The 15,151-nt window shown below is 45.5% G+C and overlaps 1 protein-coding gene across 1 annotated transcript in view; it reads right to left on the bottom strand.

Annotated features, from left to right (window-relative positions):
- LOC118798208 (collagen alpha-1(XI) chain-like) overlaps positions 1-15,151 on the bottom strand; it is a 138,301-nt gene that overhangs the window by 78,588 nt on the left and 44,562 nt on the right.

Below are 15,151 nucleotides of genomic sequence, written 5' to 3'. Positions count from 1 at the left end.
ACTGAAGGAGCTCCAAAGATCCAAACTGGAGATGGGACTATCTGTCCATAGGACCACTTTAAGCCATACACTCCACAGAGTGGGGCTTTATGGAAGAGCGGCCAGAAAAAATGCCATTGCTTAAATAATAATAAAAAAATACACACATTTGGAGGTGCCAAACAGCAAACAGACGGAAGAAGGTTCTCTGGTCAAATGAGCCTGAAATTGCACTTTTTGATGATCATGCGAAACACTATGTGTGGCGCAAACCCAACACTTCCCATCACCCCTGAGAACACCATTCCCACACTGAAGCATGGTGGTGGCAGCATCATGCTGTGGGGATGCTTTTCATCGGCGGGGACTGCAGAGCTGGTCAGGATTGAAGGAAATCTGGATGGCAGTAATAAAGAAAAATTCTTGAGGAAAACCTCTTTCAGTCTGCCAGAGATTTGAGACTAGGAGGGAGGCTCACCTTCCAGCAGGACAATGACCCTAAATATACAGCTAAAGATACACTGGAGTGGTTTAAAGGGAAATATTTTAATGTCTTGAAATGGCCTAGTCCAAGCCTAGACCTCTGTGGCATGACTGTGGCAAGGATCTGGAGCAGTTTTGCTTTGAAGAATGGGCCAAAATCCCAGTGGATATATGTGCCAAGCTAAGAGAAACATACCCCAAAAGAATTGTAACTGTAAATGTAGCAAAGGTTGGCAATACAAAGTACTGACTTGTTTTGGGGTGAATACTTATGCACACTAGCACACAAGTTTTCTGTTTTTTGTTTTAATTATTGTTTGCATCACCAAAAAATGGTCCAATCCTCTAAAAAATCTATTTTTATTCCAGAATATAATGCAAGAAAACAGAAAAAAATTCTGTCTGAACTGACTGTAGCCCACAAAATTCAGTCTGAACTGACTGCAGCCCACAAAATTCTGTCTGAACTGACTGTAGACCACAAAATTCTCTCTGAACTCGACTGTAGCCCACAAAATTCTGTCTGAACCGACTGTAGCCCACAAAATTCTGTCTGAACCCGACTGTAGCCCACAAAATTCTGTCTGAACCGACTGTAGCCCACAAAATTCTGTCTGAACCGACTGTAGCCCCACAAAATTCTGTCTGAACCCGACTGTAGCCCACAAAATTCTGTCTGAACTCGACTGTAGCCCACAAAATTCTGTCTGAACCGACTGTAGCCCACAAAATTCTGTCTGAACCGACTGTAGCCCACAAAATTCTGTCTGAACTGACTGTAGCCCACAAAATTCTGTCTGAACTGACTGTAGCCCACAAAATTCTGTCTGAACTCGACTGTAGCCCACAAAATTCTGTCTGAACTCGACTGTAGCCCACAAAATTCTGTCTGAACCGACTGTAGCCCACAAAATTCTGTCTGAACCGACTGTAGCCCACAAAATTCTGTCTGAACCGACTGTAGCCCACAAAATTCTGTCTGAACTGACTGTAGCCCACAAAATTCTGTCTGAACTCGACTGTAGCCCACAAAATTCTGTCTGAACTGACTGTAGCCCACAAAATTCTGTCTGAACTCGACTGTAGCCCACAAAATTCTGTCTGAACCGACTGTAGCCCACAAAATTCTGTCTGAACCGACTGTAGCCCACAAAATTCTGTCTGAACCGACTGTAGCCCACAAAATTCTGTCTGAACCGACTGTAGCCCACAAAATTCTGTCTGAACCGACTGTAGCCCCACAAAATTCTGTCTGAACCGACTGTAGCCCACAAAATTCTGTCTGAACCGACTGTAGCCCACAAAATTCTGTCTGAACTGACTGTAGCCCACAAAATTCTGTCTGAACCGACTGTAGCCCACAAAATTCTGTCTGAACCGACTGTAGCCCACAAAATTCTGTCTGAACCGACTGTAGCCCCACAAAATTCTGTCTGAACCCGACTGTAGCCCACAAAATTCTGTCTGAACCGACTGTAGCCCACAAAATTCTGTCTGAACCGACTGTAGCCCACAAAATTCTGTCTGAACCGACTGTAGCCCACAAAATTCTGTCTGAACCGACTGTAGCCCCACAAAATTCTGTCTGAACCCGACTGTAGCCCACAAAATTCTGTCTGAACCGACTGTAGCCCACAAAATTCTGTCTGAACCGACTGTAGCCCCACAAAATTCTGTCTGAACCGACTGTAGCCCACAAAATTCTGTCTGAACCGACTGTAGCCCACAAAATTCTGTCTGAACCGACTGTAGCCCACACAATTCTGTCTGAACCGACTGTAGCCACAAAATTCTGTCTGAACCGACTGTAGCCCACAAATTCTGTCTGAACTCGACTGTAGCCCACAAAATTCTGTCTGAACCGACTGTAGCCCACAAAATTCTGTCTGAACCGACTGTAGCCCACAAAATTCTGTCTGAACCGACTGTAGCCCACAAAATTCTGTCTGAACCGACTGTAGCCCACAAAATTCTGTCTGAACCGACTGTAGCCCACAAAATTCTGTCTGAACCGACTGTAGCCCACAAAATTCTGTCTGAACCGACTGTAGCCCACAAAATTCTGTCTGAACCGACTGTAGCCCACAAAATTCTGTCTGAACCGACTGTAGCCCACAAAATTCTGTCTGAACCGACTGTAGCCCACAAAATTCTGTCTGAACCGACTGTAGCCCACAAAATTCTGTCTGAACCGACTGTAGCCCACAAAATTCTGTCTGAACCGACTGTAGCCCACAAAATTCTGTCTGAACCGACTGTAGCCCACAAAATTCTGTCTGAACCGACTGTAGCCCACAAAATTCTGTCTGAACCGACTGTAGCCCACAAAATTCTGTCTGAACCGACTGTAGCCCCACAAAATTCTGTCTGAACCGACTGTAGCCCACAAAATTCTGTCTGAACCGACTGTAGCCCACAAAATTCTGTCTGAACCGACTGTAGCCCACAAAATTCTGTCTGAACCGACTGTAGCCCACAAAATTCTGTCTGAACCGACTGTAGCCCACAAAATTCTGTCTGAACCCGACTGTAGCCCACAAAATTCTGTCTGAACCGACTGTAGCCCACAAAATTCTGTCTGAACCGACTGTAGCCCACAAAATTCTGTCTGAACCGACTGTAGCCCACAAAATTCTGTCTGAACCGACTGTAGCCCCACAAAATTCTGTCTGAACCCGACTGTAGCCCACAAAATTCTGTCTGAACCGACTGTAGCCCACAAAATTCTGTCTGAACCGACTGTAGCCCACAAAATTCTGTCTGAACCGACTGTAGCCCACAAAATTCTGTCTGAACCGACTGTAGCCCACAAAATTCTGTCTGAACCGACTGTAGCCCACAAAATTCTGTCTGAACCGACTGTAGCCCACAAAATTCTGTCTGAACCGACTGTAGCCCACAAAATTCTGTCTGAACCGACTGTAGCCCACAAAATTCTGTCTGAACCGACTGTAGCCCACAAAATTCTGTCTGAACCCGACTGTAGCCCACAAAATTCTGTCTGAACCGACTGTAGCCCACAAAATTCTGTCTGAACCGACTGTAGCCCACAAAATTCTGTCTGAACCGACTGTAGCCCCACAAAATTCTGTCTGAACCGACTGTAGCCCACAAAATTCTGTCTGAACCGACTGTAGCCCACAAAATTCTGTCTGAACCGACTGTAGCCCACAAAATTCTGTCTGAACCGACTGTAGCCCACAAAATTCTGTCTGAACCGACTGTAGCCCACAAAATTCTGTCTGAACCGACTGTAGCCCACAAAATTCTGTCTGAACCGACTGTAGCCCACAAAATTCTGTCTGAACCGACTGTAGCCCACAAAATTCTGTCTGAACCGACTGTAGCCCACAAAATTCTGTCTGAACTCGACTGTAGCCCACAAAATTCTGTCTGAACCGACTGTAGCCCACAAAATTCTGTCTGAACCGACTGTAGCCCACAAAATTCTGTCTGAACCGACTGTAGCCCACAAAATTCTGTCTGAACTCGACTGTAGCCCACAAAATTCTGTCTGAACCGACTGTAGCCCACAAAATTCTGTCTGAACTCGACTGTAGCCCACAAAATTCTGTCTGAACCGACTGTAGCCCACAAAATTCTGTCTGAACCGACTGTAGCCCACAAAATTCTGTCTGAACCGACTGTAGCCCACAAAATTCTGTCTGAACCGACTGTAGCCCACAAAATTCTGTCTGAACTCGACTGTAGCCCACAAAATTCTGTCTGAACCGACTGTAGCCCACAAAATTCTGTCTGAACTCGACTGTAGCCCACAAAATTCTGTCTGAACCGACTGTAGCCCACAAAATTCTGTCTGAACTCGACTGTAGCCCACAAAATTCTGTCTGAACCGACTGTAGCCCACAAAATTCTGTCTGAACCGACTGTAGCCCACAAAATTCTGTCTGAACCGACTGTAGCCCACAAAATTCTGTCTGAACCGACTGTAGCCCACAAAATTCTGTCTGAACCGACTGTAGCCCACAAAATTCTGTCTGAACTCGACTGTAGCCCACAAAATTCTGTCTGAACCGACTGTAGCCCCACAAAATTCTGTCTGAACCGACTGTAGCCCACAAAATTCTGTCTGAACCCGACTGTAGCCCACAAAATTCTGTCTGAACCGACTGTAGCCCCACAAAATTCTGTCTGAACCGACTGTAGCCCACAAAATTCTGTCTGAACCGACTGTAGCCCACAAAATTCTGTCTGAACCGACTGTAGCCCACAAAATTCTGTCTGAACTCGACTGTAGCCCACAAAATTCTGTCTGAACCGACTGTAGCCCACAAAATTCTGTCTGAACTCGACTGTAGCCCACAAAATTCTGTCTGAACCGACTGTAGCCCACAAAATTCTGTCTGAACCGACTGTAGCCCCACAAAATTCTGTCTGAACTCGACTGTAGCCCACAAAATTCTGTCTGAACTCGACTGTAGCCCACAAAATTCTGTCTGAACCGACTGTAGCCCACAAAATTCTGTCTGAACCGACTGTAGCCCACAAAATTCTGTCTGAACTCGACTGTAGCCCACAAAATTCTGTCTGAACCGACTGTAGCCCACAAAATTCTGTCTGAACCGACTGTAGCCCACAAAATTCTGTCTGAACCGACTGTAGCCCACAAAATTCTGTCTGAACCGACTGTAGCCCACAAAATTCTGTCTGAACCCGACTGTAGCCCACAAAATTCTGTCTGAACTGACTGTAGCCCACAAAATTCTGTCTGAACCGACTGTAGCCCACAAAATTCTGTCTGAACCGACTGTAGCCCACAAAATTCTGTCTGAACCCGACTGTAGCCCACAAAATTCTGTCTGAACTCGACTGTAGCCCACAAAATTCTGTCTGAACCGACTGTAGCCCACAAAATTCTGTCTGAACCGACTGTAGCCCACAAAATTCTGTCTGAACCGACTGTAGCCCACAAAATTCTGTCTGAACTCGACTGTAGCCCACAAAATTCTGTCTGAACCGACTGTAGCCCACAAAATTCTGTCTGAACTCGACTGTAGCCCACAAAATTCTGTCTGAACCGACTGTAGCCCACAAAATTCTGTCTGAACCGACTGTAGCCCACAAAATTCTGTCTGAACTCGACTGTAGCCCACAAAATTCTGTCTGAACCGACTGTAGCCCACAAAATTCTGTCTGAACCGACTGTAGCCCACAAAATTCTGTCTGAACCGACTGTAGCCCACAAAATTCTGTCTGAACTCGACTGTAGCCCACAAAATTCTGTCTGAACCGACTGTAGCCCACAAAATTCTGTCCGAACCGACTGTAGCCCACAAAATTCTCTCTGAACCAACTGTAGCCCACAAAATTCTGTCTGAACCGACTGTAGCCCACAAAATTCTGTCTGAACCGACTGTAGCCCACAAAATTCTGTCTGAACCGACTGTAGCCCACAAAATTCTGTCTGAACCGACTGTAGCCCACAAAATTCTGTCTGAACCGACTGTAGCCCACAAAATTCTGTCTGAACCGACTGTAGCCCACAAAATTCTGTCTGAACTCGACTGTAGCCCACAAAATTCTGTCTGAACCGACTGTAGCCCACAAAATTCTGTCTGAACCCGACTGTAGCCCACAAAATTCTGTCTGAACCGACTGTAGCCCACAAAATTCTGTCTGAACCGACTGTAGCCCACAAAATTCTGTCTGAACCGACTGTAGCCCACAAAATTCTGTCTGAACCGACTGTAGCCCACAAAATTCTGTCTGAACCGACTGTAGCCCACAAAATTCTGTCTGAACCGACTGTAGCCCACAAAATTCTGTCTGAACCGACTGTAGCCCACAAAATTCTGTCTGAACTCGACTGTAGCCCCACAAAATTCTGTCTGAACCGACTGTAGCCCACAAAATTCTGTCTGAACCGACTGTAGCCCACAAAATTCTGTCTGAACCGACTGTAGCCCACAAAATTCTGTCTGAACTCGACTGTAGCCCACAAAATTCTGTCTGAACTCGACTGTAGCCCACAAAATTCTGTCTGAACCGACTGTAGCCCCACAAAATTCTGTCTGAACCGACTGTAGCCCCACAAAATTCTGTCTGAACCGACTGTAGCCCACAAAATTCTGTCTGAACTCGACTGTAGCCCACAAAATTCTGTCTGAACCGACTGTAGCCCACAAAATTCTGTCTGAACCGACTGTAGCCCACAAAATTCTGTCTGAACCGACTGTAGCCCACAAAATTCTGTCTGAACCGACTGTAGCCCACAAAATTCTGTCTGAACCGACTGTAGCCCACAAAATTCTGTCTGAACTCGACTGTAGCCCACAAAATTCTGTCTGAACTCGACTGTAGCCCACAAAATTCTGTCTGAACCGACTGTAGCCCACAAAATTCTGTCTGAACTCGACTGTAGCCCACAAAATTCTGTCTGAACCGACTGTAGCCCACAAAATTCTGTCTGAACCGACTGTAGCCCACAAAATTCTGTCTGAACCGACTGTAGCCCACAAAATTCTGTCTGAACCGACTGTAGCCCACAAAGTTCTGTCTGAACCGACTGTAGCCCACAAAATTCTGTCTGAACCGACTGTAGCCCCACAAAATTCTGTCTGAACCGACTGTAGCCCACAAAATTCTGTCTGAACCGACTGTAGCCCACAAAATTCTGTCTGAACCGACTGTAGCCCACAAAATTCTGTCTGAACCGACTGTAGCCCACAAAATTCTGTCTGAACTGACTGTAGCCCACAAAATTCTGTCTGAACCGACTGTAGCCCACAAAATTCTGTCTGAACCGACTGTAGCCCCACAAAATTCTGTCTGAACCCGACTGTAGCCCACAAAATTCTGTCTGAACCGACTGTAGCCCCACAAAATTCTGTCTGAACCGACTGTAGCCCACAAAATTCTGTCTGAACCGACTGTAGCCCACAAAATTCTGTCTGAACCGACTGTAGCCCACAAAATTCTGTCTGAACTCGACTGTAGCCCACAAAATTCTGTCTGAACCGACTGTAGCCCACAAAATTCTGTCTGAACCGACTGTAGCCCACAAAATTCTGTCTGAACTCGACTGTAGCCCACAAAATTCTGTCTGAACCGACTGTAGCCCACAAAATTCTGTCTGAACTCGACTGTAGCCCACAAAATTCTGTCTGAACTGACTGTAGCCCACAAAATTCTGTCTGAACTCGACTGTAGCCCACAAAATTCTGTCTGAACCGACTGTAGCCCACAAAATTCTCTCTGAACCGACTGTAGCCCCACTGAATTCTGTCCGAACCGACTGTAGCCCCACAAAATTCTGTCCGAACCGACTGTAGCCCACAAAATTCTGTCCGAACCGACTGTAGCCCACAAAATTCTGTCTGAACCCGATTATAGCCCACAAAATTCTGTCTGAACTGACTGTAGCCCACAAAATTCTGTCTGAACCGACTGTAGTCCACAAAATTCTATCTGAACCGACTGTAGCCCTACAAAATTCTGTCCGAACCGACTGTAGCTGTACAAAATTCTGTCTGAACTGACTGTAGACCCACAAAATTCTGTCTGAACCGACTGTAGCCCTACAAAATTCTGTCTGAACTGACTGTAGCCCAACAAAATTCTGTCTGAACCGACTGTAGCCCGACAAAATTCTGTCTGAACTGAATGTAGCCCACAAAATTCTGTCTGAACCGACTGTAGCCCCACAAAATTCTGTCTGAACTGACTGTAGCCCCACAAAATTCTGTCTGAACTGACTGTAGCCCACAAAATTCTGTCTGAACTCGACTGTAGCCCACAAAATTCTGTCTGAACCGACTGTAGCCCGACAAAATTCTGTCTGAACCGACTGTAGCCCACAAAATTCTGTCTGAACTGACTGTAGCCCACAAAATTCTGTCTGAACCGACTGTAGCCCGACAAAATTCTGTCTGAACTGACTGTAGCCCACAAAATTCTGTCTGAACTCGACTGTAGCCCACAAAATTTTGTCTGAACCGACTGTAGCCCACAAAATTCTGTCTGAACCCGACAATAGCCCACAAAATTCTGTCTGAACCGACTGTAGCCAACAAAATTCTGTCTGAACCCGACTATAGCCCACAAAATACTGTCTGAACTCGACTGTAGCCCAACAAAATTCTGTCTGAACCGACTGTAGCCCACAAAATCCTGTCTGAACTCGACTGTAGACCACAAAATTCTGTCTGAACCGTTTGTAGCCCAACAAAATTCTGTCTGAACCGACTGTAGCCCCACAAAATTCTGTCTGAACCGACTGTAGCCCACAAAATTCTGTCTGAACCGACTGTAGCCCCACAAAATTCTCTCGGAACCGACTGTAGCCCCACAAAATTCTCTCTGAACTGACTGTAGCCCACAAAATTCTCTCTTTACTGGAATGTAGCCCACAAAATTCTCTCTGAGCTCGACTGTAGCCCACAAAATTGTCTCTGAACCGACTGTAGCCCCACTGAATTCTGTCTGAACCGACTGTAGCCCCACAAAATTCTGTCCGAACCGACTGTAGCCCACAAAATTCTGTCCGAACCGACTGTAGCCCACAAAATTCTGTCTGAACCCGATTATAGCCCAGAAAAATTCTGTCTGAACTGACTGTAGCCCACAAAATTCTGTCTGAACTCGACTGTAGCCCACAAATTTCTGTCTGAACCGACTGTAGCTGACAAAATTCTGTCTGAACCGACTGTAGCCCACAAAATTCTGTCTGAACCGACTGTAGCCCAACAAAATTCTGTCTGAACTGACTGTAGACCAAAAAATTCTGTCTGAACTCGACTGTAGCCCACAAAATTCTGTCTGAACTCGACTGTAGCCCACAAATTTCTGTCTGAACTGACTGTAGCCCACAAAATTCTGTCTGAACTCGACTGTAGCCCACAAATTTCTGTCTGAACCGACTGTAGCTGACAAAATTCTGTCTGAACCGACTGTAGCCCACAAAATTCTGTCTGAACCGACTGTAGCCCAACAAAATTCTGTCTGAACTGACTGTAGACCAAAAAATTCTGTCTGAACCCGACTGTAGCCCCACAAAATTCTGTCTGAACCGATTGTAGCCTATAAAATTCTGTCTGAACTGACTGTAGACCACAAAGTTCTGTCTGAACCGACTGTAGCCCAACAAAATTCTGTCTGAACCGACTGTAGACCAAAAAATTCTGTCTGAAGTGACTGTAGACCAAAAAATTCTGTCTGAACTGACTGTAGACCACAAAATTCTGTCCGAACCGACTGTAGCTGTACAAAATTCTGTCTGAACTGACTGTAGACCAACAAAATTCTGTCTGAACCGACTGTAGCCCTACAAAATTCTGTCTGAACTGACTGTAGCCCAACAAAATTCTGTCTGAACCGACTGTAGCCCGACAAAATTCTGTCTGAACTGAATGTAGCCCACAAAATTCTGTCTGAACCGACTGTAGCCCCACAAAATTCTGTCTGAACTGACTGTAGCCCCACAAAATTCTGTCTGAACTGACTGTAGCCCACAAAATTCTGTCTGAACTCGACTGTAGCCCACAAAATTCTGTCTGAACCGACTGTAGCCCGACAAAATTCTGTCTGAACCGACTGTAGCCCACAAAATTCTGTCTGAACTGACTGTAGCCCACAAAATTCTGTCTGAACCGACTGTAGCCCGACAAAATTCTGTCTGAACTGACTGTAGCCCACAAAATTCTGTCTGAACTCGACTGTAGCCCACAAAATTTTGTCTGAACCGACTGTAGCCCACAAAATTCTGTCTGAACCCGACAATAGCCCACAAAATTCTGTCTGAACCGACTGTAGCCAACAAAATTCTGTCTGAACCCGACTATAGCCCACAAAATACTGTCTGAACTCGACTGTAGCCCAACAAAATTCTGTCTGAACCGACTGTAGCCCACAAAATCCTGTCTGAACTCGACTGTAGACCACAAAATTCTGTCTGAACCGTTTGTAGCCCAACAAAATTCTGTCTGAACCGACTGTAGCCCCACAAAATTCTGTCTGAACCGACTGTAGCCCACAAAATTCTGTCTGAACCGACTGTAGCCCCACAAAATTCTGTCGGAACCGACTGTAGCCCACAAAATTCTGTCTGAACTCGACTGTAGCCCACAAAATTCTGTCTGAACCGACTGTAGCCCACAAAATTCTCTCTGAACTCGAATGTAGCCCCACAAAATTCTGTCTGAACCGACTGTAGCCCACAAAATTCTCTCTGAACTCGAATGTAGCCCCACAAAATTCTGTCTGAACTCGACTGTAGCCCACAAAATTCTCTCTGAACTCGAATGTAGCCCCACAAAATTCTCTCTGAACTGACTGTAGCCCACAAAATTCTCTCTTTACTGGAATGTAGCCCACAAAATTCTCTCTGAGCTCGACTGTAGCCCACAAAATTGTCTCTGAACCGACTGTAGCCCCACTGAATTCTGTCTGAACCGACTGTAGCCCCACAAAATTCTGTCCGAACCGACTGTAGCCCACAAAATTCTGTCCGAACCGACTGTAGCCCACAAAATTCTGTCTGAACCCGATTTAGCCCAGAAAAATTCTGTCTGAACTGACTGTAGCCCACAAAATTCTGTCTGAACTCGACTGTAGCCCACAAATTCTGTCTGAACCGACTGTAGCTGACAAAATTCTGTCTGAACCGACTGTAGCCCACAAAATTCTGTCTGAACCGACTGTAGCCCAACAAAATTCTGTCTGAACTGACTGTAGACCCAAAAAATTCTGTCTGAACCCGACTGTAGCCCCACAAAATTCTGTCTGAACCGACTGTAGCCCACAAAATTCTGTCTGAACTGACTGTAGACCCACAAAGTTCTGTCTGAACCGACTGTAGCCCAACAAAATTCTGTCTGAACTGACTGTAGACCACAAAATTCTGTCTGAACCGACTGTAGCCCACAAAATTCTGTCTGAACCGACTGTAGCCCTAACAAAATTCTGTCCGAACCGACTGTAGCCCACAAAATTCTGTCTGAACCGACTGTAGACCAAAAAATTCTGTCTGAACCCGACTGTAGCCCACAAAATTCTGTCTGAACTCGACTGTAGCCTATAAAATTCTATCTGAACCGACTGTAGACCCACAAAAGTTCTGTCTGAACCGACTGTAGTCCAACAAAATTCTGTCTGAACTGACTGTAGACCCACAAAATTCTATCTGAACCGACTATAGCCCACAAAATTCTGTCTGAACCGACTATAGCCCCACAAAATTCTGTCTGAACTCGAATGTAGCCCACAAAATTCTGTCTGAACCCGACTGTAGCCCACAAAATTCTGTCTGAACCGACTGTAGCCCCACAAAATTCTGTCTGAACTGACTGTAGCCCACAAAATTCTGTCTGAACCGACTGTTGCCCACAAAATTCTGTCTGAACCGACTGTAGCCCACAAATTCTGTCTGAACCGACTGTAGCTGTCAAAAGTTCTGTCTGAACCTACTGTAGCCAACAAAATTCTGTCTGAACCGACTGTAGCCCACAACATTCTGTCTGAACCGACTGTAGCCCACAAAATTCTGTCTGAACCGACTGTAGCCCACAAAATTCTGTCTGAACCCGACTGTAGCCCACAAAATTCTGTCTGAACCGACTGTAGCCCCACAAAATTCTGTCTGAACTGACTGTAGCCCACAAAATTCTGTCTGAACTCGACTGTAGACCACAAAATTCTGTCTGAACCGACTGTAGCCCCACAAAATTCTGTCTGAACCGACTGTAGCCCACAAAATTCTGTCTGAACCCGACTGTAGCCCAACAAAATTCTGTCTGAACCGACTGTAGCCCACAAAATTCTGTCTGAACCGACTGTAGCCCCAACAAAATTCTGTCTGAACTCGACTGTAGCCCACAAACTTCTGTCTGAACCCGACTGTAGCCCCACAAAATTCTGTCTGAACCGATTGTAGCCTATAAAATTCTGTCTGAACTGACTGTAGACCCACAAAAGTTCTGTCTGAACCGACTGTAGCCCAACAAAATTCTGTCTGAACTGACTGTAGCCCACAAAATTCTGTCTGAACCGACTGTAGCCCACAAAATTCTGTCTGAACCGACTGTAGCCCACAAAATTCTGTCTGAACTCGACTGTAGCCCACAAAATTCTGTCTGAACCGACTGTAGCCCCACAAAATTCTGTCTGAACTCGAATGTAGCCCACAAAATTCTGTCTGAACCCGACTGTAGCCCACAAAACTCTGTCTGAACTGAATGTAGCCCCACAAAATTCTGTCTGAACTGAATGTAGCCCACAAAATTCTTTCAGAACTGACTGTAGACCCACAAAACTCTGTCTGAACTGAATGTAGCCCCACAAAATTCTGTCTGAACTGACTGTAGACCCACAAAATTCTGTCTGAACTGAATGTAGCCCCACAAAATTCTGTCTGAACCGACTGTAGACCACAAAATTCTGTCCGAACCGACTGTAGTCCCACAAAATTCTGTCTGAACCGACTGTAGCCCCAACAAAATTCTGTCTGAACCGACTGTAGCCCCACAAAATTCTGTCTGAACCGACTGTAGCCCACAAAATTCTGTCTGAACTGACTGTAGCCCACAAAATTCTGTCTGAACCGACTGTAGCCCACAAAATTCTGTCTGAACCGACTGTAGCCCCACAAAATTCTGTCTGAACTGACTGTAGCCCACAAAATTCTGTCTGAACTGACTGTAGCCCACAAAATTCTGTCTGAACCGACTGTAGCCCACAAAATTCTGTCTGAACCGACTGTAGCCCGACAAAATTCTGTCTGAACCGACTGTAGCCCACAAAATTCTGTCTGAACCGACTGTAGCCCACAAAATTCTGTCTGAACCGACTGTAGCCCACAAAATTCTGTCTGAACCGACTGTAGCCCACAAAATTCTGTCTGAACTCGACTGTAGCCCACAAAATTCTGTCTGAACCCGACTATAGCCCACAAAATTCTGTCTGAACCGACTGTAGCCAACAAAATTCTGTCTGAACCCGACTATAGCCCACAAAATACTGTCTGAACTCGACTGTAGCCCACAAAATTCTGTCTGAACCGACTGTAGCCCACAAAATTCTGTCTGAACTTGACTGCAGACCACAAAATTCTGTCTGAACCGTCTGTAGCCCAACAAAATTCTGTCTGAACCGACTGTAGCCCACAAAATTCTGTCTGAACCGACTGTAGCCCACAAAATTCTGTCTGAACCGACTGTAGCCCCAAAAAATTCTCTCGGAACCGACTGTAGCCCACAAAATTCTGTCTGAACTCGACTGTAGCCCACAAAATTCTGTCTGAACCGACTGTAGCCCAAAAAATTCTGTCTGAACTCGACTGTAGCCCCACAAAATTCTGTCTGAACCGACTGTAGCCCACAAAATTCTCTCTGAACTCGAATGTAGCCCCACAAAATTCTGTCTGAACTCGACTGTAGCCCACAAAATTCTCTCTGAACTCGAATGTAGCCCCACAAAATTCTCTCTGAACCGACTGTAGCCCACAAAATTCTCTCTGACCTCGAATGTAGCCCCACAAAATTCTCTCTGAGCTCGACTGTAGCCCACAAAATTGTCTCTGAACCGACTGTAGCCCCACTGAATTCTGTCTGAACCGACTGTAGCCCCACAAAATTCTGTCCGAACCGACTGTAGCCCACAAAATTCTGTCCGAACCGACTGTAGCCCACAAAATTCTGTCTGAACCCGACTGTAGCCCAGAAAAATTCTGTCTGAACTGACTGTAGCCCACAAAATTCTGTCTGAACTCGACTGTAGCCCACAAATTTCTGTCTGAACCGACTGTAGCTGACAAAATTCTGTCTGAACCGACTGTAGCCCACAAAATTCTGTCTGAACCGACTGTAGCCCAACAAAATTCTGTCTGAACTGACTGTAGACCAAACAATTCTGTCTGAACCCGACTGTAGCCCAACAAAATTCTGTCTGAATCGATTGTAGCCTATAAAATTCTGTCTGAACTGACTGTAGACCACAAAGTTCTGTCTGAACCGACTGTAGCCCAACAAAATTCTGTCTGAACCGACTGTAGACCAAAAAATTCTGTCTGAACCGACTGTAGCCCACAAAATTCTGTCTGAACCGACTGTAGCCCTAACAAAATTCTGTCTGAACCAACTGTAACTGTCAAAATTCTGTCCGAACCGACTGTAGCCCACAAAATTCTGTCTGAACCGACTGTAGCCCCACAAAATTCTGTCTGAACCGATTGTAGCCTATAAAATTCTGTCTGAACTGACTGTAGACCCACAAAATTCTGTCTGAACCGACTGTAGCCCAACAAAATTCTGTCTGAACTGACTGTAGCCCCACAAAATTCTGTCTGAACCGACTGTAGCCCACAAAATTCTGTCTGAACCGACTATAGCCCACAAAATTCTGTCGGAACTCGAATGTAGCCCACAAAATTCTGTCTGAACCGATTGTAGACTATAAAATTCTGTCTGAACTCGACTGTAGACCACAAAATTCTGTCTGAACCGACTGTAGCCCACAAAATTCTGTCTGAACTGACTGTAGACCACAAAGTTCTGTGTGAACCGACTGTAGCCCACAAAATTCTGTCTGAACTTGACTGTAGCCCACAAAATTCTGTCTGAACTGACTGTAGACCACAAAATTCTGTCTGAACCGACTGTAGCCCTACAAAATTCTGTCTGAACTGACTGTAGACCAACAAAATTCTGTCTGAACCGACTGTAGCCCACAAAATTCT

Source organism: Colossoma macropomum, unplaced genomic scaffold, assembly GCF_904425465.1.
Source record: "Colossoma macropomum unplaced genomic scaffold, Colossoma_macropomum, whole genome shotgun sequence".
Classification (NCBI taxonomy): domain Eukaryota; kingdom Metazoa; phylum Chordata; class Actinopteri; order Characiformes; family Serrasalmidae; genus Colossoma; species Colossoma macropomum.
This window is presented reverse-complemented; position numbering and strand designations above follow the sequence as displayed.